The sequence below is a fragment of the Heterocephalus glaber genome, unplaced genomic scaffold (assembly GCF_053883595.1).
Source record: "Heterocephalus glaber isolate CG9 unplaced genomic scaffold, H.glaber_assembly_v1.0 deba00001481, whole genome shotgun sequence".
In the NCBI taxonomy this organism is placed as follows: Eukaryota; Metazoa; Chordata; class Mammalia; order Rodentia; family Bathyergidae; genus Heterocephalus; species Heterocephalus glaber.
In genome coordinates this window covers 31,731,582-31,758,534 of record NW_028258317.1, presented here as the reverse complement: position 1 = coordinate 31,758,534, position 26,953 = coordinate 31,731,582, and the positions used below count along the sequence as shown (strand labels likewise).

The window sequence follows — 26,953 nt, the reverse complement described above, 5'->3', positions numbered from 1 at the left end:
CAGTTTTTCCAACACCATTTATTAAATAGGCTATCTTTCCTCCAATGAGGATGGTTGGCTCCTTTGTCAAAGATGAGGTGGCTGAGTATGTCTGGAGTTGTTTCTGCACCTTCTAATCTATTCCACTGATTTTCAGGTCTGTTTGTTTGGCAGTACCATGCTACTTTTATCACAGTAGCTTTGTAGTATAGTTTCAAGTTGGAGATTGTGATACCCCCCAGCCATGTCTCTGTTGCCTAGAATTCCTTTTGCTATTCTCGGTCTCTTCTGGTTCCAAATGAATTTTTGGATTGTTTTCTCTAGTTCTGTGAAGTATATTGTTGGAATTTCAATTGGCATTGCATTAAATCTATGTAGTAGTTTTGAAAGTATGGCCATTTTCACTATATTGGTTCTTCTTACCCAGGAATAAGGGATGTCTTTCCATTTTCCTATATCCTCCTTGATCTCCTTTTTCAGAGAGCTGTAGTTTTCAGTGTAGAGGTCTTTTGCTTCCTTTGTTAGATTGATTCCTAGATACTTCATTTTTTGGGGTGCTGTTGTAAAAGGAATTATTTGCCCTATTTCTCTCTCAGTGAGCCTGTTATTTGTGTAAAGAAGGCTATTGTTTTTTGAGTGTGGACCTTGTATCCAGCTATTCTACTGAATCTGTCAATTAAGTGTAGAAGTCTTTTGGCCGAGTTTTTTGGGTCTTCTATGTAAAGTATCATATCATCAGCAAATAATGACAGTTTAAGTTCTTCCATTCCTATCTTTATTCCTTTTGTTTTTTTCTTTTTTCTAATTGCTGTGGCTAATGTTTCCAGAACTATATTGAACAGGAGTCGTGATAGTGGGCGAAGTTCCTAAATTATATGTGGCTATTACGAGTTTCAAGTTGGTTATTTTGTTTTAGTTCCCTTACTACTTCTTTTTTATTTGTAGGAAAAACAGGCATTTGACCTGTAAAAGGTTGCAAATGATAGATTTCCCTCCAATTTAGGGTGGCTGCTGTATATATCTTTCCAACATGCCCCTACTCCCACCAAAAGAGTAACCTAATACTTGCTCTCCTCCTAGCAACTCCTGACATCACAGGCTCCTCCAGTCCCTAGCCATTACCTCACTCAACACCACCTCAGCTCCTGTAAGCCCCTATAAAAGGCACTTGCTGTGCTGGCCATATTGCTTTTGTCTCTCCTTTGTTCAGAGACAGCCCCCGCAGATCTGTTCCCCTAATAAAGGCTTGTTGAGGCCTGGTCTGGTCATCTTGGTTTTCGGCCTTTTACCTGGCAGCAAATTCTTGGCCTGACCTATAAACTGCTTATTAAATATAGAGAGCTGTGTAGACCCGTGTTGGATTCTGTAGACAAGAATATTCTTACAGGGTTCTGTGTGTGTGCATTAAATCACCTCCTGAGAATACCATGTCTGGGTTTCTTTCAGTGATGCTAAAATAAATCAGTGGGTTCAGGTGGCGTCATCTTGGTCCTTCCATATAAAATTTTCCATTATCCTTTAACTTAATAGTTTTAGTGACAATTAATGGTTCATTATATATTAACAAGATGACTTCATACTTTTAAAGAATTTTAAAAGAAATTTTTAAAATTAATTTTATTGGTACATTTTAGGTATACAATATAATTACATTCATCATTGGAAATTTGCACCTTTATGTAATCTCTCTTGGTTCTTATTTTTTCCCCATTCCCCTGCCCTCCAACCCCTCCATCTCTCCCTATTTACAAAGACTTTGTTTCCATTCTTTCATTTTCTCATATTAATTCCATTCCCTTCTTTGCTTTCCCCTCCCCCTCCCCCTTCCCCTTCCCCTTTGCCCCTTTTCTTCCTATTTCACATTATCTATTATACCTTTTAGTCCTTATTTATGCTTTCAGTTTCTCACACCAGAGAAACTATTTGGTATTTACACATGTGTCTTATTTATTTCACTTAAGAGTATCGCCTCAATGTGCATCCATTTAGCCATGTCTCTAATTTCTTATTTTGTTATGGCTGAGTAGTTTATAAAAAAACTAGTATTTTAGAAAAAATATTTTATAAAAAAACCACATTTTGTTTATCCAGTCTCCAGTTGATGGGCATTTGGGTTGTTTCCAAGTTTTAGCTATCACGAATTGTGCTGATATGAACATGGGTGCACATGTATTACTGTGGTATGATTCTTTTAATTCTGTGGGGAAAATACTCAGCAGAGGAATAGCTGGGTCAAATGGGACTTCCAGTCCTCATTCTTTGAGGTATCTCCACACTGATTTCCCCAGTGGTTGTACCAGTCTACCCTCCCCAGTGGAGCAGTGTTCCTCTTTCCCCATAGCCCCGCCAGGATTTCTTATTGGTTGATTTCATGATAGCAGCCATTCTTTCTGGCATGGCATGGAATCTCAGCATTGTTTTCATTTGCATCTCTTGAATTGACTGGTGATGTTAAACATTTTTTCATATGTTTATTTGCCATTTTGCTTCTTTGAGAGATGTCTGTTCATTTCTAGATGCCCATTTTTGGATTGGGTCTTTAAATTTGGGAGGTCTGATTGCTTTATGTTCCTTATAGATTCTAGAGAGTAGACCTTTGTCTGAGGAACAGCATGTGAAAATTTTTTCTCACATTGTGGATTCTCTCTTCATACTGTTGGTGGTTTCTCTTGCTGTGCAGAAGCTTTTTAATAGGAAGAGATTGCACTTGTTGTTTGTGCTAGTTCACGGGCAACTGAGGTTTTGTTCATAAAATCCTTTCCTACACCAATGTCTTCAAGAGTTCTACCTAACCACTGTTCCAGCCGGTATAGCCTTTCTGTTTTAATATTTAGATCTTTAATCCATTTTGATTTTAGTTTAGTGCATAGTGAGAGATACAGGTCTAGTTTTAATCTTTGGCAAGTTGAAACCCAATTTTTCCAGCACCATTTATTAAAGAGGCTATCTTTCCTCCAGTGAGGGTGTTTGGCTCCTTTGTCGAAGATAGGGTTGCTGAGTATGTCTGGAGTTGCTTCTGTACCTTCTAATCTGTTCCACTGGTCCTCAGGTCTGTTTCTTTGCCAATGCCATGCTGTTTTTATCACAGAAGCTTTGTAGTATAGTTTCAAGATAGGGATTGTGTTGTCCCCTGCCATGTCTCTGTTGCCTAGAATTGCTTTTGCTATCCTAGGTCTCTTCTTGTTCCAAATGAATTTTTGGATTGTTTTCTCAAGGTCCATGAAGTATGCTGGTGGGATTTCAATTGGGATTGCATTGAATCTATATGGCAGTTTTGCAAGTTTGGCCATTTTCACTATGTTGATTCTTCCTACCCAGGAGCAAGGGATGTCTTTCCGTTTTCTGATATCATCTTCAATCTCTCTTCAGAGTGCTATAGTTTTTAGAGAAGAGGTTTTTGATTTCTTTTGCTGGGTTCATTCTTAGGTATTTCAGTTTTTTGGATGCTATTGTGAAAGGAATTATTTGCTCTATTTCTCTCTCAGCGAGTCTGTTGTTTGTGTAGAGGAAAGCTATTGATTTTTGTGTGTCGACTGTGTATCCAGCTACTTTACTGAATTTGCTTATTAAGTGTAGAAGACTTTTGGTGGAATTCTTGGGGTCTTCTGTATAGAGTATCATGTCATCTGCAAATAATTACAATTTGACTTCTTCATTTCCTATCTTTATTCCTTTTGTTTCTTTCTCTTGTCTAATTGCCATGGCTAATGTTTCCAGAACCATATTGAACAAGAGTGGTGATAGTGGACATCCTTGTCTTGTTCCTGATTTGAGTGTGAAGGATTTCAGTTTTTGACCATTTAGTATGATATTGGCTGTTGGTTTTTCATAGATGGCTTCTATCAGTTTGAGGTAGAGACCATCTATTCCAATTTTTTGTAGGGTTTTTATCATAAATGCATGTTGGATTTTGTCAAATGCTTTTTCTGCATCTATGGAGATAATCATATGGTTTTTGTCCTTGGCTCTATTGATATAGTGTATTACATTAATTGATTTTCGTATAATGAACCATCCCTGCATCCCTGGGATGAATCCCACTTGATCAGGGTGTATGATCTTCTTGATGATCTTCTGCATTCTGTTTGCCAGTATCTTATTAAGGATTTTTGCATGTATGTTCATTAGTGAGATTGGCCTAGAGTTCTCTTTTTTGGTTGGGTCTTTCTCTGGTTTGGGGATCAAGGTGTTGCTTGCCTCCAGGAATGAATTTGGGAGTATTGCTTCCCTTTCAATTTCATTGAAGAGTTTAAAACAGTAGTGGCAGTAGTTCCTCTTTGAATGTCTTGTAGAATTCAGCAGTGAAGCCATCAGGGCCCGGGGTTTTCTTAGTTGGTAAGCTTTTAATTATGTTTTCAATTTCATTGATTGATACTGGGTTGTTTAGAATTTTTAGGTCTTCTTCATTCAACTTTGGTGATTGATACGTATGTAGGAATCTGTCCATTTCTTCTGTGTTGTCCATCTTATTGGTTATAGGTTCTTGAAATAGGTATTGATGATCCTCTGGATTTCTGCTGGGTCTATTGTAATTTTACCCTTGTCATTCCTAATTGCATGAATGTGGGTCTTTTTTGTCCTTTTTTCAATAAGCTTGGCTAAGGGTTTATCAATTTTGTTTATTCCTTCAAAGAATCAACTCTTGGCTTCATTGATTTTTTTTTTTTTTGTATTGTTCTGTTAGTCTCCATTGCATTACTTTCTCCTGTGATATTTATAGCTTCCTGCCTTGTATGAGCTTTGGATTTGTCCTGCTCTTTTTCTAGAAGCTTTAGGTTCAGCATCAGGTTGTAGAATTCCGCTTGCTCTGTTTTCCTAATGTGAGTATTCAGGGCTATGAATTTCCCTTATAAGACTGCTTTCATTGTGTCCCATAGATTTTGATAGGTTGTATTGTCATTGTCATTTAATTGTAGGAACTGTTTGATTTCTTCTTTAATTTCCTCTGTGACCCCTTGGTTATTCAGAAATGTGTTGTTCAATTTCCATGTGTTTATGAAATTTTTGCGGTTTCTTTTGCTATGGATCTCCAATATCATCACACGATGGTCTGATAATTTACAGGGGAGAACTTCAATTCCTTTGCACTTACTTAAACATGTCCTATGAGCTAGTATGTGGTCTATTCTGGAGAATGACCCGTGTGCAGCTGAAAAGAATGTGTATTCTGATTTTGTGGGGTGGAACACTCTGTAAACATCTCTTAAGTTCATTTGTTCAAGAGTTTGATTGAGTTCTAGTATTTTGTTATTTTTAGTCTAGTTGATCTGTCTATTTGTGACAGTGAGGTATTGAGGTTCCCCACTGCCATTGTATTAGTGCTTATTTGATTTTTCATGTCCGTTAGTGTTTGTTTTATATAGTTGGATGCACTAGGGCTTGGTGCATATATATTTATGTTTGTCATCTCTTCCTCTTGGATTGTTCCCTTTACGTAGATGTATTGTCCTTGTTTGTCACTCTTAATCAGTGTTGGTTTGAAATCCACTTGGTCTGCAAAGGGGATAGGTACTCCTGCTTTTTTGGTGGTTCCTGTTGCACGGAGTATTTTTTTCCACCCTTTAACTTTCAGTCTATGAGTTTCTTTTTGAATTAAGTGTGTTTCTTGTATGCAGCATATTGTTGGATCTTGTTTCTTGACCCATTCTGCCATTCTGTTTCTTTTGATTGGTGAGTTGAGACCATTAACATTGATGGTTACAACTGATGTGAATTGACTTATTCTTGTTATGACTTTTTCTTTTTGTTGGATTCTCCCCCTTTTCATTTAATTTCTTGTCGCGCCTGATGGATTCATTCTGCTTTGCTTCCTGGGGTTGTGATCCTCGTTGTGTTTTTGTAGGAGATTGTCTAAAATATTTTGGAGTGCTGGTTGGTATTCATGAAGTTTCTAAGGTGCTGTTTGTCATGAAAGTATCTGATTTCTCTATCAATTTTGAAAGACAGTTTTGCAGTGTACATCAATCTGGGTTCGAAGCTGTTTTCCTTTTGGGTTTTAAATGCATCTCTCTAAGCTCTTCTTGCCTTGAGGGTTTGTGTTGAGAAGTCTGCTGTAATTCTGATGGACATTCCTTTCTTTGTGATTTGTTTCTTTTCTCTAACTGCTTCTAGAATTTTGTTCTTCTGTTGGATTTTTGGAGTCTTAACTATTATATGCCTATGTGTCGTTTTTTTTTTTGATCAAGGCTAGTTGCAGTGCCTCACTTACCTGTATGTCAAGTTCTTTTCCTCTGCTTGAGCAGTTTTCGGCCATCACTTTTGTTAACAGTTTTGTTACGCCGTTTATACTCTCTTCTGTTTCTTCATTGACTCCGATCAGTCTTATGTTATTCTTCTTTGCATCATCTCTCAGTTGCTGGATTGATTTCTTGTTGTCTCTTACTATTTTAAATAAATTTTTCTTTTGCTGATCAGTAATTGCAATCTTACTTTCTATATCTGAAATTCTGTCCTCAACTTGGCTCATTCTGCTGCGTAAACTTTCAGTGGAGTTTTTAATCTCCTGGAAATCTGTGTGCATCTGTGTTATGGAGTGCATTTGTTTCCTATGTTGGGATTCCATCATGTTCCTCAGCTCCTCCATTTTTAAAAATCTGTGTCTGCTCTAGATATATTAGTCATGTCTTGTGCTATGGGAACAATTTCTCCTATTATCTGAGAAGTTATTTCTCATTTCATTTTTTCCAAATCCTCTTTTGTTGCCAGTTCAGGGAATCCAGGTGGTTGAGTATCAGATTGTTCCTTCTTGTTTCCCTTTGGGGTTGCTTTAGGTGATCTGGAAGTCTGGTGGGTTTTTTTTGTTTTGTTTTGTTTTGGTTTTTTTGGTACCTGGGATCGAACTCAGGTCCTTGTGCTTGCAAGGCAGGCGGTGGAACCACTGAGCTAAATCCCTGGCCTGGAAGTCTGGTTTTGATACTTCTTTCCATGTCTTCTCATTTCAATGGGTGGGGGTGTGCTGCTGGTGCCCTTCCTTGGTGCTAGGGTCGGGTCTCTGCTCCTTGGTGCTGGGGGCAGTGGTATGGCGGCCCAAGAGGCCCAGTTTCTCAGTGCTGTGGGGGTTTGCTCCTCAGCACTGGTGGTGCTGGTATGGTGGCCCAAAAGGTTCAGTTCTTAGGTTCTGGAGTGCTCTGCTCCTTGGTGCTCAGCGTACTGGTATATTGGCCCAAATGGTTCACCTCCTTGGTGCTGGAGGGGCTGTGTTCCTCTGTTCTGGGGCCGGTGGTATGACGGCCTGAAAGGCTCAGCTCCTTGGCGCTAGGGAGGGCTCTGCTACTCGGTGCTGGGGGCCATGTTACAGCAGCCCGAAAGGTTTACCTCCTTGGCACTGTGGGTGGGGCTGTGCTCTTCATTGCTGGGGGCAGTGGTATGGTGGCCTGAAAGTCTCAGTTCCTCAGGGCTGCAGGTGGGACTCTGCTCCTTGGCCCTGGGGCTGGTGGTATCACAGCCGGAAAGGCTCACCTCCTTGGTGCTGGGGGTGGGGCTCTGCTCCTTGGTGTTTAGGATAATGTTATGGTGGCCCGAAAGGGTCAGCTCCTGGGCAGTGGGGGTTTCCGCTCCTTGGCACTGGGGGTGGTGGGATGGCAGCCCAAAAAGCTCACTTTCTTGGCGCTGGAGGGCAGGCTCTGCTCCTCCAAAATTTCTTTTTCTTCACATTTCTTTTTGCAGTAAATTAATTTTTCCTCTGTGCTTCCCATCCTATACTTACAGACATCACAGTGCTTTCAGAATGTATTAAAGGTATGAATTTGAAGGCAATTACGAAGTGGAATGCACAGTGGGGAAGTGGGGAAGTAAGGATTATCTACCTACCTACTGAAATTCAACTAAATCTCCTCTCCTTCCCTGTCTTTCTCTATTTTAATTTTTAAGCTGTCTGGGAAGCTAGGGTTTAGAGTGCCAGTGAGGGTTCATTGGATTGGAAAGTCGGTGTGACGGGTAGATATGGATGGCAACAGTGGAATTGGGTGTTTAATTCAGTGTAAATCTAGGATGCAACTAATCATACATATTTTAACATTTCTTGTCTGTAGTCATAAATGGCCCTAGATAGAATTGAGAAGTAGGTAAAGCTTGTACCCTCTGCACTTGGCGTCTTTTTGTGATGTAGCCTTTCCTTGAAGATATGTGATTTAGAAGACTCATGCCTTCCCACCTTATTTCACGGATGAAAGACTCCTTTAAAAACATAAATGTCTTCTGCATCTCAGTATATGACTGCTTTTTTCTTGTTATCTGAACCAAGAACCTTGGAATCATTCTCTATTCTGCTTGCATTTGCTCCCCTAGTCCTTCAGAACTCTTGTCAAAATATATCTAAAGAACTTACTCACCTTAAAACCGAAGGCTTTTCATCTTTGACCAAATGAAGACCTCATGTATAAAATGGTCACTGTAGTGTAGGTCTTTTTGTTTGTTTCTTTGAGACAGAGTCTTTTCATGTAGTTCAGGCTGCCCTTGAACTCACTGTTTACCCATGCTGGTATCAAACTTGAAGCAGTCCTACTGCCTCAGCCTCCTGAGTGCTGGGGTTATAGGTTTGCACCACTACACAGTAGTTTAATAGCAATATGTTCAATGCTTTGAATTTATTTAGAGAGTAGATCTCAGGTGTTCTCAGTACACACATAACAGTCATAACTATGAGGTGATGGGTTAATTGTATACATACATCAGAACATCACATTTATGCCATATATGTGATCAATCAGTGAATGTATTTATATATTATTTTTTATTAACCATACTTCGGTAAATCTAGAAAAATGTATAAAACAAATGAAAGCATGTATATATGTATGTTTACATATTCATATTTATATGCATTTATAATATCCTGGATTCCTACAGTCACCTCCTCACTGCTTTCCCTTTTCCCTTCCTTACCCTTTTTGAATAGTGTGCTCTCAGCAAATACTGCTGGGTATGGTGGCACATGCCTGTAATTGCAGCATGCCAGAGGCTGAGGAAGAAGCACAAATTCCAGCACAGCTTGGGCAATTTAATGACTTAGTGAGACAATGTCTCAAGATAAAAAGTGAAAAACGGGGCTGGTGGTGTTGGGCTAATTTCAGTACTGAGAAATAAAAAAACAAAAATTCAAAAAGCAGATGTGCCATGTCTCTGTGCCAGAGGCTCCAACACCTGCCTACGACTCAGGAGTATCCAGAGATGCACGTCACAACCCTGCAGGCCCATGGGCCTGGTCTTGCTTCACTCTTAGGCTTATCTTCCTGATTTTGCTGAGCATGCATCTGCCTCAGAGTCATTGCCCTTGGTGTTCCTTTCTTCTGCCTGAATGAATGCTCACCACTTTCTTCAGGTGCCTGTCTAAATGTCAACATCAGAGAGGCCTTTATTGGCTGGGGATTTAGCTCAGTGATTCCGCTGCCGGCTGCCTCACAAGCGCAAGGTCCCAAGTTTGATCCCCAGTACAAAAACAAAAAAGAAAGGCCTTTATTTTTTTGAGATGATAAAACATAAGACTTCCTTGAAATTTACACATCGATGGCTAAAATTTTTATTTTCTAGATATTCTGTTTGTGTGCATTGGAAAATTAAAATATAAAATAATATATTTGTACTGCTGTTTAAGCAACTACAACTACATACCATCTAGACTGCATCTAATGTATTTGGTTAAAATGAGAATAGTAGAAGTTGAACACACTGGAGGAACACTTAATTTTTTTCAGGGACAGATGGATTAATCTCCTTGCAAAGAATTTAGAATAAAAGGTAATTCTGTTAGCTTGTTTGGAACTCCGCAGGAGCATTATAGCTTCTGATAACTCAAAGGTGTGACTTTCTCATTAAGTAGTTCTTAATAAGTGGTGTAATTGGATCTAGAGAGACTTTTTTTTTAATCCTGGTGCTGTGATGGAACTGCCTTTTTCAACAGTGATTAAGAAAACTATGGTTTGGGCTGGGGATTTAGCTCATTGTGCCCCCACCTGCCTCACAAGCGCAAGGTCCTGAATTTGATCCCTGGTACCAAAAAAAACCAAACCAAAAACTATGGTTTCAAGTGAGTAAATATGATCACTAATTTTTTATGCAAAGATTCGTCTTATATCTTTATTTAAAGAGAAATTAATAATTTCCTTTTAATTAAAAAGTAATATATGCCTATTGAAGAGAAAAAAATAAATATTGCAAATGTAAGGGAGAATGTAATAGGATGTAATCACCTATTCATTTATCCAAAATTAGCCTTGCTAATATTTTTGTATACTGAATACTTTAAAAAATTCTGTTTCTGTGTGTGTGCATGTATACATGTACATCTGTACATATCTTAGTTCTGTTCCAGGCTGTATATTACAGTTTTCTTCAGTGTTTTACTCTGTATCATAAGCATTTCCTTACATTAACACTTTTCATAAATATTACCTAAAATTACAGATTCAGGTATTATCTAGATATTCCTTAGTTTACCTTTTAGATCAGTCAGTGACTACTTTTGCACAAAGCATGCTGGCGTAGCCTTTTGTACTCTTGCTTCACTTTAGAAATGAGAAGTGTGTAGGAGCTGAAGAATGTGTGCTGCACCTTGGAATACAGTGAGAACAGCCGGACTCTTGGTGGGTGCTCAGTGTGTGGTCTGCAGAATGCCCACTCCCATAGAGTGGCTCCACTTTGGATGTGAGGGCCTTCTGCTTCCTCTACTGGGTGGGACCTGGGGAAACTCTGGTGGCCCCGCCAACCATAGTAGCTTTGCCTTGTTTTGGTGGGTTTATGCCTGAGCTCATCTGACCTTTGAGGACTGAAATGTGAATTAGGAGGTAAGCCAGGTTGGGTGCAGTTTCATAGATACTGTTTGAATTTGGGCCGAGAGGCGGACGTTGTCTTTGAGAGTGAAATGAAACTCTGGACTTGGGTGCATTTTGAGTTACTGGCCTGTGGGGGGCTGGAGCTCCAGCATAGCCAGTTAGCTACTTACTTTCGGCGGTGTTGAAAAGCCTGTTAAGCCTACATGTGTGAAAATGGTTTGAATGGGTTTTAAAAATTTGTGAAATTAAAAAGAAACTGTCATGAGGAGCAACATTTTACTTAATGAGTTTCTTTGTTTAAAAAGAATTCTTAGGGCTAGGGATGTAGCTCAGTGGTAGAGAACATGCATAGTGCCCCTGAGGCCCTAGTACCCACCAAACAAAAACAAAAAACCAAGCAAACAAAACCAAAGAAACCTTAAATTTATTTGAAATACATCCCACATACTATACTCTATCAGTTGTTTGTTATTATCATCATTTCAGACCAGATCCCCTTCTAATTCCTTTTTAATTTTTTTTTTTGGTATCAGGAATCGAACTCAGGACCTTGCACTTTTGAGGCTGGTGGCAGAATTACTGAGCTAAATCCCCGGCCCCCCTTTCTAATTCTTGAATAGGCTGTGTGGTATCTTTGTATTAATATTAAATGATGTACCCAGGATGATTGGGGAGATCAGGTAATATCAGATTATTAAGCACCCTACAAAGGAAAACAGGCATGATTAGTGCTAGCTGAATAATAGATTAGTAACTGTTGCTTCTTTGGGTACTTATTTATTTTAAATGCCTCTTATCCCAAATACATAGAGGTGATGCTGTGAGTTTTAAAAGGGATGTAATCTATAGCAGGTTAAGGGCATACCTGTGATAAATAAGAGCTTTCAATTGTAGCATTCATGTAAAGCTTAGGTTGTATTCAAATAAGAGATCCATTTTTCATCTATATTACAGTCAGCAGGAAACAGTGAACAAAATTTTATGAGCTTTTGCGTATGTCCTTTGAATGTTTTTAAGAAACATACCAAGATGAGAAATGGTTTAATAAACTCTCACTAATGTAGATTCTGCTAATTTGGGATTTGGACTCAACTGAAGTTCAGCTTTGTACTGAAAGTACAAATACAAAATTACCTTGCTCAGTTAAAAAAAAAAATTGGGAGGGAGGGGTGTGTCTAAAATGAGCTAATTATTTTCCAGCCAAACTGTGTTGGTAACTGAATTCAGGTTACTGTATTGATTTGGAAATAAAGTTGTTTAAAAATTTATTTTTCTAGTCTGGTTTTTACTTATTTTGGTCTTTTTTGTAAGTCAGTCAAAAAGTTATAAATTCTGTATTTCTCACTTTCTGTTTTGAACAGTTGATTTGAAAACAACATTAGAATCTCAATTCTAACTTTTTTTGGATTCTATTGTACATTAGATACTGTTCTAAGCATAGTAATTCAACAAGCATTTATTATATTCCAGGCTGTGCAGTGGGTGAACAAGACACAAAAGCTCAAGAGACTCAGAAGTGCAGAACACTAGTGTAGTGGCCTAGGCGAGAGGAGAGCTTCCCGCTTGAGCCATTTCATGGCTGGTGTCTGAGCAGGTGCAGTGCTGCACAGATGGACACAAGTCCCTTCAGGATGGGAGCTCTTCCAGTCTTTTTTTTATTTTTTGGTACCGGAGATCAGACTCAGGTTCTTATGCTTGCAAGGCAGGCGACTGAACCACTGAGCTAAATTCCCACCCCTTCCAGTCTTGAGAGGAGAGGATAGCCCTCTCAGAGTGGGAGGGGACATGGACACTGAGCCTACCTCCCAGGTTTGTCCCCTCCACACCATATTCTTTCTCATGTTCTCTTGGCCTGGAATGTCATGCCAAGTTGTGTTTCAAGCCTCGGTTTTTGAAACAGCCTCAGGAAATGAGGAAGAATATGCAGTAGTTTCTTCTTGATCTTACTGGTTTTGGACATTTATTTTTTCCTGAACATTCCACTGTTCTTCCAAACTCTTGTGTTTCTACATGTGAATTCATCCATGCACATATTTCTCCATCTCCATTCTCTAACTCATTGAGGGAATCAAGCATTTTCTTTGTGGTCATGTTTGAGAAATCATTTGATAAATAATTGCTTTTATCTATTTGAATGATTATTTGCTTATTTTTTAAAATGGAAAACTGTATACAAGTGTTCATATTAGTGGCAAGGAGCATAAACATAGATTGACACTAATTGCCATGATTAAAGTGCCTAATCTTTATCCTGTGTTAACTGCTGAATTGTTAGTGATGAAATAAAAGTATAAAAATCGAGAAACAAATGCAAATGTTGGAGATGTATGGATGATGATGGTGCTGCAAGGGTAAGGGTTAGTGTAGGGTGATATTTTGTGTTTTGTGCTCTGGGCAGGAAATGCCCCTTCGATATGTAACAGTTGCATATTAAGACTTGATTATATGTTTTTGCAATTGTAGTATCATCAAAGATACAGTTGTTTACATATGCTGATGAACTGCTTTGGGAATTTGATTTATCACTATACAAACCGAGGTATTCTTATAATGATTTATTTGATTCCCTGAAAATCAGCAAGATGCAATGAAAAAAACCAAGGTGTTAGGTTCAGACTAAATGATAATGGCTGACATTTAAAAAGTGTTTCCTATTGCTTGGCTCTGAGTGAAGTACTTTAATGGGTTTTTTTAATTTTATAAAAACTTTATGTCAACTGTACTTTATACAAGAGTGGTTAAGCTGTGAGATTAGGAGAGAGACTGTTGATATGCGTACTCTGCTTTTTACATAATAAGGCAATTAATTTTGACCTCTCATTGCCTCACTTAGTTTTTCATATGAAAATGAGAATAATTATAGTACTCTTGTCATGGGGTTATTTTGAATATCAGATGAGAGAACACGTATAAGGCAGTTCAGTACCTGCCTAACATGTGGTAAAATTCTCAATAGATCCTAATTATTAATATCATTGTGTAACCTCAGGTGAGTTCCTTCTCTGAGCTCCTAGTTCCACATGTTTCAAATACAGTTAGTAATATTTGCCTCAAAGTTATTGTGAAGGTCCTGTGGGATCTTATGTAATGTGTTGTGTGCTTGGCTCATTGGGGCTGTTTAATCCAACATGTTATTCTAAATACTAGGTCAAGCTTTGTGTTCATGCAGGGCATCTTTACACAAGAGGTACTCATTATATGTTGAGGATGTAGTGTTTAAAAAAAGACTTCTTTCCCTACTCTCACAAGTTTGTATTTCACTGAGGGTGTAGAGAGGTAGGGTGGGCAGTAGAAATATGTAAATGACAAGTCAGTTAACGTTGTGATAAAAGCTGTGAAAGATACACATAGTAGGTCACTATGGTAGGAAATTGAGGGTATAGTGGCAGTGATAGAAAAGACTCGGGGAGATGAATAAGGTGAGAACAATCCAATGTTTAAAAGACAAGGGCAAGAACACTTGAGGCTGAGGGTCCAAGAGGTTCCTTGATATGGAAAGGGCTTGAGGGGTTTAAGGAGCAACTAAAGTTCAGTGCGGCTGAAGTGCCCCAGTTGAGGGAGAGTTGAGAGAGTGCGTAGGACCTTTTGGTTAGGAAGCTTGGATGTTATTACAAAGTGCAGTGAGAAGCTATTGAACAGTTTTGAGCAGATGAATAAAAAGTCAACTGTATTTTGAACGGAAATCAGACTATTCTTAATGTTGGCTGATGCCTGGTTTGTCTGTCTGGTAATTTAAATATGAGACCCCACCTGGGCTTTGATGAGACATATACCCTACTTCTCACTAAAACTCAAATTCTTTTGTGCTACTCACTTTCATTGACTATCCAACCTTGTGTCAAGGCAGCGAGGAAACATATTTTTAGAGTGCCTGCTGTGTGCAACACTGTCTGGTCTTCAGCAGTTTATGCTATTATTTATACAACCTTGCATATCCAGTGAGGAAACAGGGGCTGAGGCAGTAGACTTTAATGGCTAGTGCTGGAGTCTGGATTTGCATCCAAGTCTGTCTTCTCCCTTACCCAGCTCATGCACTTTGCTCTGTTTCAGATTGCTCTGTAATCATAATATAGAGGTATGAAAAACTATAAAGTAATCAGATTAATGATTCTCTCATTTTCTCTACACCCAGTTTTGGAGTTTACAGTACAGTGTAAGTCAGTTCTTCACTATGCACTGTTCATCTTATTTATTTGAACATTTTTAGGATAGTTCTTTTAACAGTGTGGTGATTATTTTTTTGTTATTATATTCATTTAGGGGTACAATATGGAGATATTCTTCCTGTCCATTTTAGGCCACAGTGACTTTGTTAATACCAGAGAAATTTGCTATGAAATTCCTTTGTTCATATCGTCTTCAGCTTTTGTTAGTATTAAGTACATAAGTTAAAAGAACTAAGGTATAACTTTCATTCTACATTAATAATTTAGTTTTCATGAAAAATAACAAATGAGGTTGATTGGTCACTTTATAGCAATCAAGAAAAATATTGCTATTAAACTTGTAATCAGTCTACTTAATTCTTTTTTTTTGGTACTGGGGATTGAACTTGGGTCCTTGTGCTTGTGCAGCAGGCATTGAAACCACTGAGCTAAATCCCTGGCCCTACTTAATTCTTTTTAAGAGTAAGAGTTTTATTTTGGTTTGAAATTTCCCAAGAGACTATAGTAATTGGGAAAATTACAATGATTATGTTTCACCTTGAAAATGGAGTAACTTTTTAAATGGCCTCAAGCTAATTAAATCTATCTGACCCCCTTTAAATATTACTCTTTCCATGAAGCATTGGTAAAAATGGATAACTATAATTTTTTAATCGTTTAAAAAATTTTCCTACTTTGTTGCTACTCACTTTATGATACCCTTTAATGATAGATTTCAATGCTTGCAGTGACTTGGGTATGAGAAAGTTGTATCCTATATTCCTAAAGAATGTATTAGAATCTAAAGATTTTGATATTTTGCTAACTTTCTTTTTTTGAGACAGAGTCTTGCTATGTAGTTCAGACTGGCGTTGAACTCACTATGTAGCCCAGGCTGGCTTCAAACCCATGTCAGTGCTCCTACCTAAGCCTCCGAAGTGCTGAGATTATAGGCCTGCACCACTACACCTGAATTGATAGTTTGTTAACTTTATTAAGATTTTTAAAAACTTTTATTCGCATTTATTTTATGCCTAATTTATTCCTGTGGCATAAGTTTTTGTTTCTTTTCTTTTCTTTTGGTACTGGGGATCGAACTCAGGACCTTACGTTTGTGACGCAGACGGCAGCACCTCTGAGCTAAATCCCTGGCCCAAGTCTTTGTTTCTTCAGTTTCTTCTGGGATATCTTTCTTCTGTGCAACTTCCTCCTCTGGTTTAGGAACAGTTTGTCCCTTTTCAGTAAGGATCATCTCAGTGTGGCAGAGGGGAGCTCCTGTAAGGGTTAACCTGGCCATGAGCTCTCTAAGAATGGCAGTGCATCTTGGGTGCTTTGTTCACCTCAGTGACCAGAGAACCTACATCTAAACCCTTGAGCTCAGCATTATTCTGCATTTTTAAGCATGTGCAGCAAAAATTCAGCACCCTTTTTGGTCCACCAATTCTGTGTCCAGCCCCACTGTTTGGCCTGGGCATACCTACCAACTCCACCATTGCAATGCCAGAAGGGCACACATTGCTTCTTTAATGTAACATCCTTCAGATACTTGATGGCCTTTTGGATATGGTTACCCTTGATTTCCTGGGCAGTTTCATGGGTGTTCTTAAAGTGAACATGAAGATTTGAGCCTCTTGATTTGCATGATTTTGTGTGGTTTTCTGGGTCAAGAGAGTAGTGAACCATTTTCACAGGTCACCTCAGGAAGAGCAGTAACTTTATTAAGATTACAGAACAGGTCTAATGCACTGTCATGTACTTATATTCCCAGTTACTTTGGAACCTGAAGCAGAAAGATCACCTTAGCCCAGGAATTCATTGCTAGCAGGGACAACGTAGTGAGACTGTTACCAGATTTTGGGGAGCTGGAGTCTCCTTCTGGAGGTAGTTTTGCTCTGTATTGAGCAAGGAACTGGTCAAGACAAGTGCAAGAGATAGCAAGGTTTTACATTTATTAAAGGTAAGAAAAGAAACATGCTCTACAGAGTGTTTGGGCCAAGTAAGAGTAGGGGAAAAAAAAGTACGTTCTACAGGGTGATAGTAGACCTCTATGGAAGAGAGAGCACAGTAGTGGAGAGCTCAATGGCGACTGTCTTTTTGTATCTCCCATTCCTCAGGTTGAAGTCAGGTCTGGGTCATCCTGTTGAAAACTTGCTCAAGTTTACCTATGAGGAACTGAAGAAGGTACTCTGATTGGGACCACGTGCAGGGCTTTGGCACCTGTTCTGTACATGTGGCCTGGGACTTTGTACTAAAAGGTTGAACCTACCTCCCCCGTCAGTCTGGATTGGCCTAATCTCCTGCCTCCTGACTTTGTCTCAAAAAGTTAAGAAAAAAAAAATTTTTGATGACAAATTAAAAAATGGAAGTGAGAAAAAAGATCACCCACAATTCACATTTTCTAGGCTCTTTAATATGCATGTGTACTTGAGAGACAGACTACTTAGGTTGGAATTAAGCCTCTGTCCTACTTACTATGTAACCTTGGGAAAGTTATTTAACTTTACTATCCCTCTATTTCTTTGTAAAGTAAGTGCCTATCTCAGGTTATTGTGGGTACATAGAGAAATATTTATATAAATTATATATATGTGCCACATAATCAACAGAGAAAGATGGGGCTGTCTCAGCTTTAAGTCAGACTTGAGGGAGACTGACCCCCTGACCAATTGACCTGATAAAACTCCAGGGACACTGGCAGCTGGAGATTACTGCCCTAGAGCTGTGTTTAAGGGGCCACTGACCCCCTCTTCCTGCTTTACCCCATTCCTTATGTTCAGCAACCAACTAGGCAGTAGAAAAGCCAGACTTGTCTTGGCTCTTTACCCCCAAACAGTTGGACAGAGGGGGACAGGAGAAGGAACCACTGAAGACTGAACTTTTGTTTTCCGTTTACTCTGTTTACACATTTTTGCACTTGGGAGGAGGGAGTCTAAGGCCTGGTCCTCCCCCCTGAGGTTTCTCAGGTGGCAATGTATCTCATTTTTTTGTTCCTCCATCTCTCTGCCCAAGCCCTGACTTAGGGCCCAGGGGAAGGTTAGGAGACTGATAGCGTGTGATGGCTCAGGCTGTAGAACTGGGGTGCTGTTTAAGACCCTGCTTTTGTTCTGGTGCCGGATTGGGGTTTGGCCTTATATTGTAACCCCTGTGAAAAACCTTCACTCTAACCACTCTATGCAGGCCCCCCCCCCCGCCAAATGAGTTAATCCAGGTAAAGTGCTTTGTGTATTACCTGGCCCCCTTAGTTAAGTGATTGATATATTATAATTTTTTATTATGGAAATATTCAAGCATATATACAAATAAAATAGTATTATGAACTTCATTGTACCCATCCATCATTAGCATTTAGATATTCTTGTTTTATCCATTAGCCCCACCCCCCCTTTTTTTTTCCTAGACTGGAGTATTTTAATAGAAAACCCCACATGCCATATCATTATCCTATAACTACTTCATTTTGTATCATACAGATATTTGCTAAGTATTAAGTAAATTATTTCAGAGAACCAGTGCACAAAACTTACTATTTTTGAGGGGAGGAAATATGCAAAACACACGTTCTGTAATGTTTTACTAAATTTTAGTTAACTGAATGGTATTGAACGTGGGTGCAATGGTGCATATGTCTCAGCTGTTTGAGAGGCTGAGCTGGGAAGATTTGAGCCCGGGAACCAGGGGAGCGTAGTGAAACACTATCTAAAATAAGATAAGATAGGGCCGGGGATTTGGCTCAGTGGTTTTGCCGCCTGCTGTGCAAGTGCAAGGACCTGAGTTCAATCCCCTGTACCAAAACAAACAAACAAACAAATAAATAAATAAATAAAATAACATAAGATAGAAAAGATAAACTAAATGATGCCTGAATTGTGAATATGGAAGTTGTGTTACTCAGATTAGACATTTATTAGCCAATAAGATCTTTAAAATGATTAGGCATCTATTTTAATGTATATATACTATAAAGATTATTTTGTTACAGATATTTAAAATATTTATAAAAATTTTAAAAAAATATTAAAAATATTTTATAAAATTTTAGTAAGTATTCTTTTTTTTTTTTTTTTTTTTTTTGGTACCAGGGATCGAACTTGGGTCCTTGTGCTTATGCAGCAGGCGGTGAAACCACTGAGCTAAATCCCTGGCCCAAGTAAGTATTCTTTTGATGGAACCAAAATACTTAAGTACAATATTGGAAAAGCAAAGAGGAACTGACTTTGGAGACTTCTTTGAAGACTGATTGGATGCTATGAAAATTCTGGATATAAATAAGCCCATAGATTTTAAAAATTATTTTCATTTGTATGTTTATACATTTAGAGTACATGTATCACTATAAAATATTACTCAAGAATAATTGGAGAAAATATTGTAACAAATTAGCATTAATCAAGTTGGTAGTTTTATTTTTTTTTTTTAATAAAAATAATTGTATTTACTTAGAAGGATTCAGAATGTCAACAAAACAGCTGCAACTTTTTTTTTGCAATTACAGAGTGGTATTCAGTTAACAGAACATTTTGTATAAGCTGCATCAGAGACAACTGAAGATGAAAAACTACCGTCCCCATATATAACTAATTTGTGCTGTGCACCAACAAGAACCTGCTTTAAATTTCCATGCCAATTTACAACCCCGATACTGTACCAGGCAAGGTTAGTGGCTATTGAAATACCACCAGGACAGGGCTAACTAAAGACACATTCGGTAGTGTGTTAACTATACAAAAAAAGACACTGTACAGTTTAAAAACAAACCTTACACAGCCTTACATTTCAATTTTTTTCTTTAAAAGGAGTGAGTTGTGTACAGGGGGGGTTAAATGCTTTATAGACAAGAAAAAAAATTGCGCTAGAACCAACTTATTCATCATCATCATCATCTTCATCTTCATCCTCTTCATCTTCCTCATCTTCCTCATCTTCTTCCTCTTCCTTCTTTTTCTTGCTTTTTTTCAGCCTTGACAACTCCCTTTTTTGCAGCATCACGTTTTCCTTTAGCTCGGTAGGCAGCGATGTACTTTTCATACTTTTCCTTCAGCTTGGCAGCCTTCTTTTCATAAGGCTGCATGTCATCTGCTGCAGTATTATTCCACATTTTTCCCAGTTTCTTTGCAACATCACCAATGGAAAGGCCAGGATGTTCTCCTTTGATTTTTGGGCGATACTCAGAACAGAACAAGAAGAAGGCCGAAGGAGGCCTCTTGGGTGCATTGGGATCCTTGAACTTCTTTTTTGTTTCTCCTTTAGGAGGAATATAGGTTTTCATTTCTCTTTCATAACGGGCCTTGTCCACCTTTGCCATGTCTTCAAATTTTCCTTTCTCTTTAGCAGACATGGTCTTCCACCTCTCTGAGCACTTCTTAGAAAACTCTGAGAAGTTAACGGAAGCATCTGGGTGCTTCTTCTTGTGCTCCTCTCAGCAAGTTTGCACAAAGAATGCATATGATGACATTTTGCCTCTCGGCTTCTTAGGATCTTCTTTGCCCATGTTTACTTGTTTTCCTCAGCGAGGCACAGAGTCGCCCAGTGCCCATCCGGCTCTCACTTGCCCCGGTGCTGTCTCTGTGGAGCTCAATGTACTGCAATGGCTGTGAGAGCGGGAGCCAGACCGGTAGTTTTATTTCTTTAATGCCTCATTTTTCTGGATAACAGTCAGTTCTAACTTGGAATTTTTTGCCTTTCATCTTTTTTTTTTGTATCAAGGATCAAACTTGGAACCTTGCGCTTGCGAGGCAGGCAGCAGCACCACTGAGCTAAATCCCTGGCCTGTCTTTGATCTTATTTTAGACTCTCATTTCAAAATCTGTGAGTAAGTAGCATGTGATATTAACTGAGAAGGAACTAAATTGTAAAGGCAGGGATTTGATTACAATTTGATGTACTTTTAGTAAATTACAACCACTGAGATCTTGAGATCTCTAGTCACCTAGAATTTGCTTAGTGCTTGAATTACAGATCTTAAAATTCCTGGGACATGATACAGTGATGTGGAGCATACTGGTCATGCTTCCTGTTAGTGATAGTTCAGTGGAAAGAACATTGAATTGGTAGTCATAAAACCTCCTTTTCATCTGAATTTTCCCTGCTATGATGATTTTCCTTTTTGGCAAGTTACTTTAACCTTTCTGACATTGTTTCTGTATTTCTCCAATGAAAAAAATTATGGATGGGACGTGATGTCAGGTTCATTACATTAGTTAAGGAAGTACTGGCTGATGCAACAAGAAGACCCAAAATTCAATGATTCCAGCAAGAAAGAAGTTTCTGTCTCAGGTAATGTTTAGTGTTAGAGGTATGCATCTCTGCACTCATCTGTCATTAGAGATATGGGTTCCTTCTGTCTTACGTCTTTAACAGTGTCATAGGGATGTTGTCTTCATGTGCATAATTTAATCAGGGTTATTGTCTAAACCTGGTTGTGCTTGGAAAGACAGCAGCAGGCTGCTGTTTGGAAATGGCACAGCACTTCAGCCCACACTCTGCTAGAGAGAACTCGCCCACATGGTCATACCGAACTACTCATGGTTAGGTATATAATGAAGCTAGTTAGGTTTCAGTTTTATTAATATGGAAGAAGAAAATAGCTGTTGGAGGATGGCTAGCAGTTTCTTCCATGTTATATTTTGAGATTGCTAATGTAAAAGCATTTTTTATGCTTAAGTTAAATATGATTTAGTGGTCTTTTTGAGAACATAATGATTAAAAATTATTTTTGGGGGGAACTTGCTATTTTTGTTAAAAATTTTCATTGAGATTTATCCATGATCTTTGCCTTTTTATGATTACATAATTTGGAGGGTTCTAAGTGTCTTGTCCTGTTAATTTGGAAAAGTAGGTGGCAGATATATATATATATATATATATATTTTTTTTTTTTTTTTTTTTTTTTTTCTCAGTATTGGGGGTTAAACTCAGGGCCTTTACCCTGAGCTATATCCCCAGCCCTTTTTATATTTTAATCTTGATTTAGGCTGGGCTTGAACTTGTGATCCTCCTGTCTCAGGTCCTCAAATAGCTAGGCTCATAGTCATGCACCATCACACCCAGTGAGATTTTGAAGCAAGAAATGAGTTTCTAGTAGCAGTCAGGATTTGATACTGGATATGAAACAAAATCAGGTGCCCGATCCTAGGTAGGATGTATAGAAACACTTGAGAACAGGAAGTAGAAGGTAAGAAGCTAAAGAGACAGAAGAATAAGGAAGATAGCAGTATTGGTAGGCAGAAGGTAGGTGTTTGGAAACTTTAATCACATTTTTCCCTTCTGTTTTTGAGGGGTAGGACCAATCAACCAGGAGTCTAAAATAGACTCTTGAGTCATAGTCTTGATAAATTTATAAAATTAGCTGAAATTTATTATTGCTATAATTTTTTTTTCCCTTTTGCAGTGCTGGGGTTGAACCCAGGGTCTTACACATACCAAGCAAGCACTCTGTCACTGAACTGCATCCCAAGCCCAGTTTAAAGTCATTGGTGGTATTTATCAGCTTTCTATAAGCCATCCAAAGCAAAGGAAAAAAAAATTGTCAAAATATAGTATTTCCCCGTTATATGCAATTTTGCTTTGTGTGATTTCAACTGTGGTCTGAAAATATTAAATGGAAGATTTCAGAAGTATACAATCTGTACATTTTAAATTACATGCCATTCTGCATAGTGTGATGAGAGCTCATGCTGTCCTACTGTGTCCTGGTTGGGACACGAATCATCCTTGTCTAGTATATCCACCCTCACGTTCTACGCACCTTTAGTCACACACTGTGTGTCTTAGTTATCAGATTTGCAGCCTCACAGTTCCTGTGTGTAGGGTTCAGTGCTATCTGTGGTTTTCTGCATCTGCAGGGGTTCTTGGAATGTATCCCCTGATGATAATGGGGGTCTATGGTATGGGCTTAAAATCTTTAGGTTGATGGTTTTCACAGCTTAATTTATAGGAGGAAGAAACTAAGTAAATGTCATAATTGATAACTGGAATAGTTGGTAAAATATTTCAAAGAAAAGAAATCTTAGATTTTGTGTCTGTTAAACAGTCTGATTAATGTGAATGAAATACACATTTTTATCAGCCTGCTGATGACATTACTCATGTAAGCTAGTTTTAAGAATGTATTCTATGGCCCGGGGATTTAGCTCAGTGGCACTGTGCCTGCCTCACAAGTGCAAGGTCCTGAGTTCGATCCCTGGTACCAAAAAAAAAGAACGTACTTGAGATAGCCCTGCCTTTCACTCAGATCACTACCCTTGAGTTCTTCCTGTGTGGAAATTTGGTAGTTAGCAGTGCTCAAAGTCGATCTCTAATCGAAGAGGATACAAGAAAATGGAAAGACATCCCTTGCTCCTGGGTAGGAAGAACCAATATAGTGAAAATGGCCATACTTCCAAAACTACTATATAGATTCAATGCAGTGCCGATTGAAATTCCAACAATATACTTCACAGAACTAGAGAAAACAATCCAAAAATTCATTTGGAATCAGAAGAGACCTAGAACAGCAAAAGCAATTCTAGGCAACAGAGACATGGCTGGGGGTATCACAGTCCCCAACTTGAAACTATACTACAAAGCTACTGTGACAAAAACAGCACGGTACTGGCAAAGGAACAGACCTGAGGATCAGTGGAATAGATTAGAGATCCAGAAACAACTCCAGACATGCTCAGCCACCTCATCTTTGACAAAGGAGCCAACCACTATCATTGGAGGAAAGATAGCATATTTAATAAATGGTGTTGGAAAAACTGGATTTCAACCTGTCAAAGATTGAAACTAGACCCATACCTATCACCATCCACTAAACTAAGATCGAAGTGGATTAAAGATATAAATATTAAGAGAGAAAGACTAAACTTGCTGGAAGATAAGTTAGGTAGAACTCTTGAAGACATTGGCATAGGAAAAGACTTCATGAACAAAACCTCAGCAGCAGGGAACTAGCACAAAGAATGAACAACTGGGATCTCATTTTATTAAAAAGCTTCTGCACTGCAAAAGAAACCACCAACCGAGCTTACAACCTACAATATGGGAAAAAATCTTTAGCAGCTATACCTTAGACAAAGGACTACTATCTAGAATATATAAAGAATTGAAAAAAATCAGACCCCCCCCCAAATTCAAAGACCCAATTCAAAAATGGACATCTGAAATGAACAGACATTTCTCAGACAAAGAAGTAAAAGCAGCAAACAAATATATGAAAAAATGTTCAGCATCACTCGTCATTCGAGAGATGCAGATGAAAACAACCCTGAGATTCCACTTCACCCCAGAAAGAATGGCTGCTATCAAGAAATCAACCAATAACAAATGCTGGCTGGGTGGTGGGGAGAAAGGAACCCTTCTCCATTGTTGGTGGGAGTGCAGACTGGTGCAACCACTGTGGAAGTCAGTATGGAGATACCTCAACTAGGACTAGAGTCCCATTTGACCCAGCTATTCCCCTGCTGGGTATCTTCCCAAAAGAATTAAAAGAATCATACCACAGCGATACATGTGCACCCATGTTCATAGTGGCACAGTTTGTAATAGCTAAAGCTTGGAAGCAGCCCAAGTGCCCATCAGCTGGAAACTGGATGAAGAAGGTATGGGTTTTTTAATAAAATGGAGTACTACTCAGCCATAAAGAATGAAAAACGAGTCATTTATAGCTAAATGGATGCATATGGAGGCCATACTCTTAAGTGAAATAAATAGGACACACATGTGTAAATACCAAATAGTTTCTCTAGTGTGAGAAACTGATAGTGTAAACAAGAGTTAAAATGAATAATTGATAATTTGAAATAGGAAAAAAGGTTCAAAGACGAAGGAGAGAAAGGAGGGGAAGGGGAAAGGAAAAGAGGGAAAGGAAAAACTATGAGAAAAGAGGAAAAAAAAAAGGAAATTAAATCTATGTAAATAGGGAAAGGTGGAGGGGGCGAAGGGCGCACAGGTAATGGGGAAAAAAATAAGAACCAAGATAGATCATGTACAGGTACAAACACCCAATGATAAATGTAAACGAATTGTATACCTAAAATGTACCAATAAAATTAAAAAAACAAAAAGAAAAACAAAACAAAAAGTCAATCTCTATGATCTTCCAATCCTCTCTAACCTTGTTCTCCATCTTCCAACTACACTATATAATCAGTTCTGATTAGTCCCTTTGCTGGGTTTCCGTAACATTTGTACACATAATTAGATTTTCTTTTGTTTTTCAGATTCCGGCTTTCATTTGAAATTTGACTTTTAGGTACTTTTGTAATATATGGTATATGGTTTCATATCCTGGGGAAACTGAGAAGGAAAGTTGAAAACTCAAAGGGTTTTACGTATGTGCTGCTCTTTTATTATTTCTAAAGTGCAATTCATAGATTTATTTCCTTGGAAATATTTTACAGGGCTGAAACACCTTGGCAGATAATATGATAATTGCTTATATTAAACAAATGGTTTGATTCATGGGGAGTCTAAAGACCATTAAAATTCTCTTTCTGATTTAAATTTAGATGGACAAAAATGACATAATGGGGCCAAGGATTTAGCTCAGTGGCACTGCCCCTACCTGGCAAGCGTAAGGTCCTGAGTTTGATCCCCAGTACCAAAAAAAAAAGTATCTCAAAAATGACATAATGACAAGTTGGAGACAAATCTTTAAAAGTCAAACACTTCTTTTGTATTATGTGATTTATAGATCATATTTTGAACAGTTTACTTTTTTTTTTTTTCCAGCACCAGGGATCGAACTCTGGATTTTGCGCTTGCAAGGAAGGCGCAGTGCCACTGAGCTAAATCCCTAGCCCACCAGTTTACTTTTAGTAAGAATGGTGTGGTAAAAAGTAACATATAAATTGTTTTCCTTTAGTGTATAAAATGCCAAAATGATGTTGTGATTAAAAATAAAATAGGACACGTGCTACACTGTCAATGTTAAAGCAAGCATGTGTACTCTTTAAAAAATTCTCCAAGAGAAAATGCTGTTTTTTATATGTTGAAAGGCCAAATGGTTGTGATTAACCTTGAAATAGAAGTCTCCAGCTGATGAAAGACACTTAAATTTGTAGCCCAAGGATAGCAAATCAAGGATGTGTCAAATCATATTGCAGCTTTGAAAGTAGTTTTGAGAAGGCTTAATGGCCACTTTTAGGAAAGATAAAGTTACTATGGATTTTTAAAATGTATTCCTACCATGTGACCCTAAAATTAAGGCTGTCTTTTGTTAGCTTAGGTAGTTGATGTCTGTACTTTGGTAATTCTGATAAAAACAGCACTTTTTAACCACAGTGGCCCACCTCCGGAAGACAAGGTTGTCTGAGGCTGGATGGCTCAGCTTCTCTCTGCTAAAATAAGCCATTAGCCTAACTAACTGCTCATCTAGTCTCAAAGCCATATAGGAAATCTAGCATCCTGTCCCTGGCTCAGACAGTTCAGCCCCAAATTTTCTTCTATGGTTCTATCACTGTTGACATTGAGCAAGTCTATTTTGTGATACATCCATAACCATGGGCTTCTCTTCGACACTCTAAAGTCTGTCTTCTGTTCATTAGAAAACTTCACCTGGACTCTATTACCTGAATTACATGTTACATTATACTTATGGCTTTATCTAGTGTTTGTTTAAAAAAGAAGTAACTAAAGACTTCTTTTTGCTTGTTTTATTGAGAATATTGTCTGTTATTTCATTCTTTATGCCTCATACAAATCCCAATGTGATAAATTTCTTTCTGATTTGTAAGGAATGAAAACATTTGTTTTCTTTGATAAAGAATAGTTTTCCATTAAATAATAAAAGATAAATATTTATATGTTTGCTCTGGCTTCCTAGAAGTTCAGTCAGATTTGGATATTGTAGCAATTGTGTCAAGAAACTTTACAAATTAAATTTAAAGTAATCATTATGTGACCTCAGACGTAGGAAACTGTGGTCCACCTGACACCTGTTCTTGTAAAAATATTTTACCAATATGGAAATTTGTGTGTTGTCTATAGTTGCTTTTGTGCTACAATGGCATATTCAAGTAGTTATTGTCTGGCCTTTTACAGAAAATGATTTCCAATCCTAAAATAGTAGTCACATGA

At 38.2% G+C, this 26,953-nt stretch overlaps 1 protein-coding gene and 2 pseudogenes across 19 annotated transcripts in view; 1 reads left to right on the top strand and 2 right to left on the bottom strand.

The window, feature by feature from the left end:
• The window catches only part of LOC147825890 (uncharacterized), a 46,377-nt pseudogene extending 29,801 nt beyond the window's left edge, over positions 1-16,576 (bottom strand). The window contains exon 1 of the transcript XR_015439964.1: positions 16,004-16,576. The product of XR_015439964.1 is annotated as an uncharacterized LOC147825890 (transcript). The remainder of the gene's footprint in view (positions 1-16,003) is intronic.
• The window catches only part of Focad (focadhesin), a 357,541-nt gene that overhangs the window by 9,597 nt on the left and 320,991 nt on the right, over positions 1-26,953 (top strand). For 11 of the 18 annotated variants that reach the window (XM_087183409.1, XM_087183408.1, XM_087183411.1 and 8 more), the window contains exons 2-3: positions 17,008-17,074; positions 18,973-19,040. The exons of 4 other annotated variants lie outside the window; for them this stretch is intronic. The gene's annotated coding sequence lies outside the window, so the exon portion shown is untranslated. Of the gene's footprint in view, positions 1-17,007; positions 17,075-18,972; positions 19,041-19,385; positions 19,547-26,953 lie in introns of all 18 variants that reach the window. 3 more of the 18 variants (XM_087183398.1, XM_087183400.1, XM_087183397.1) reach the window with 3 other exon arrangements.
• Positions 19,739-20,513, bottom strand: LOC147825889 (high mobility group protein B1 pseudogene; annotated as a pseudogene).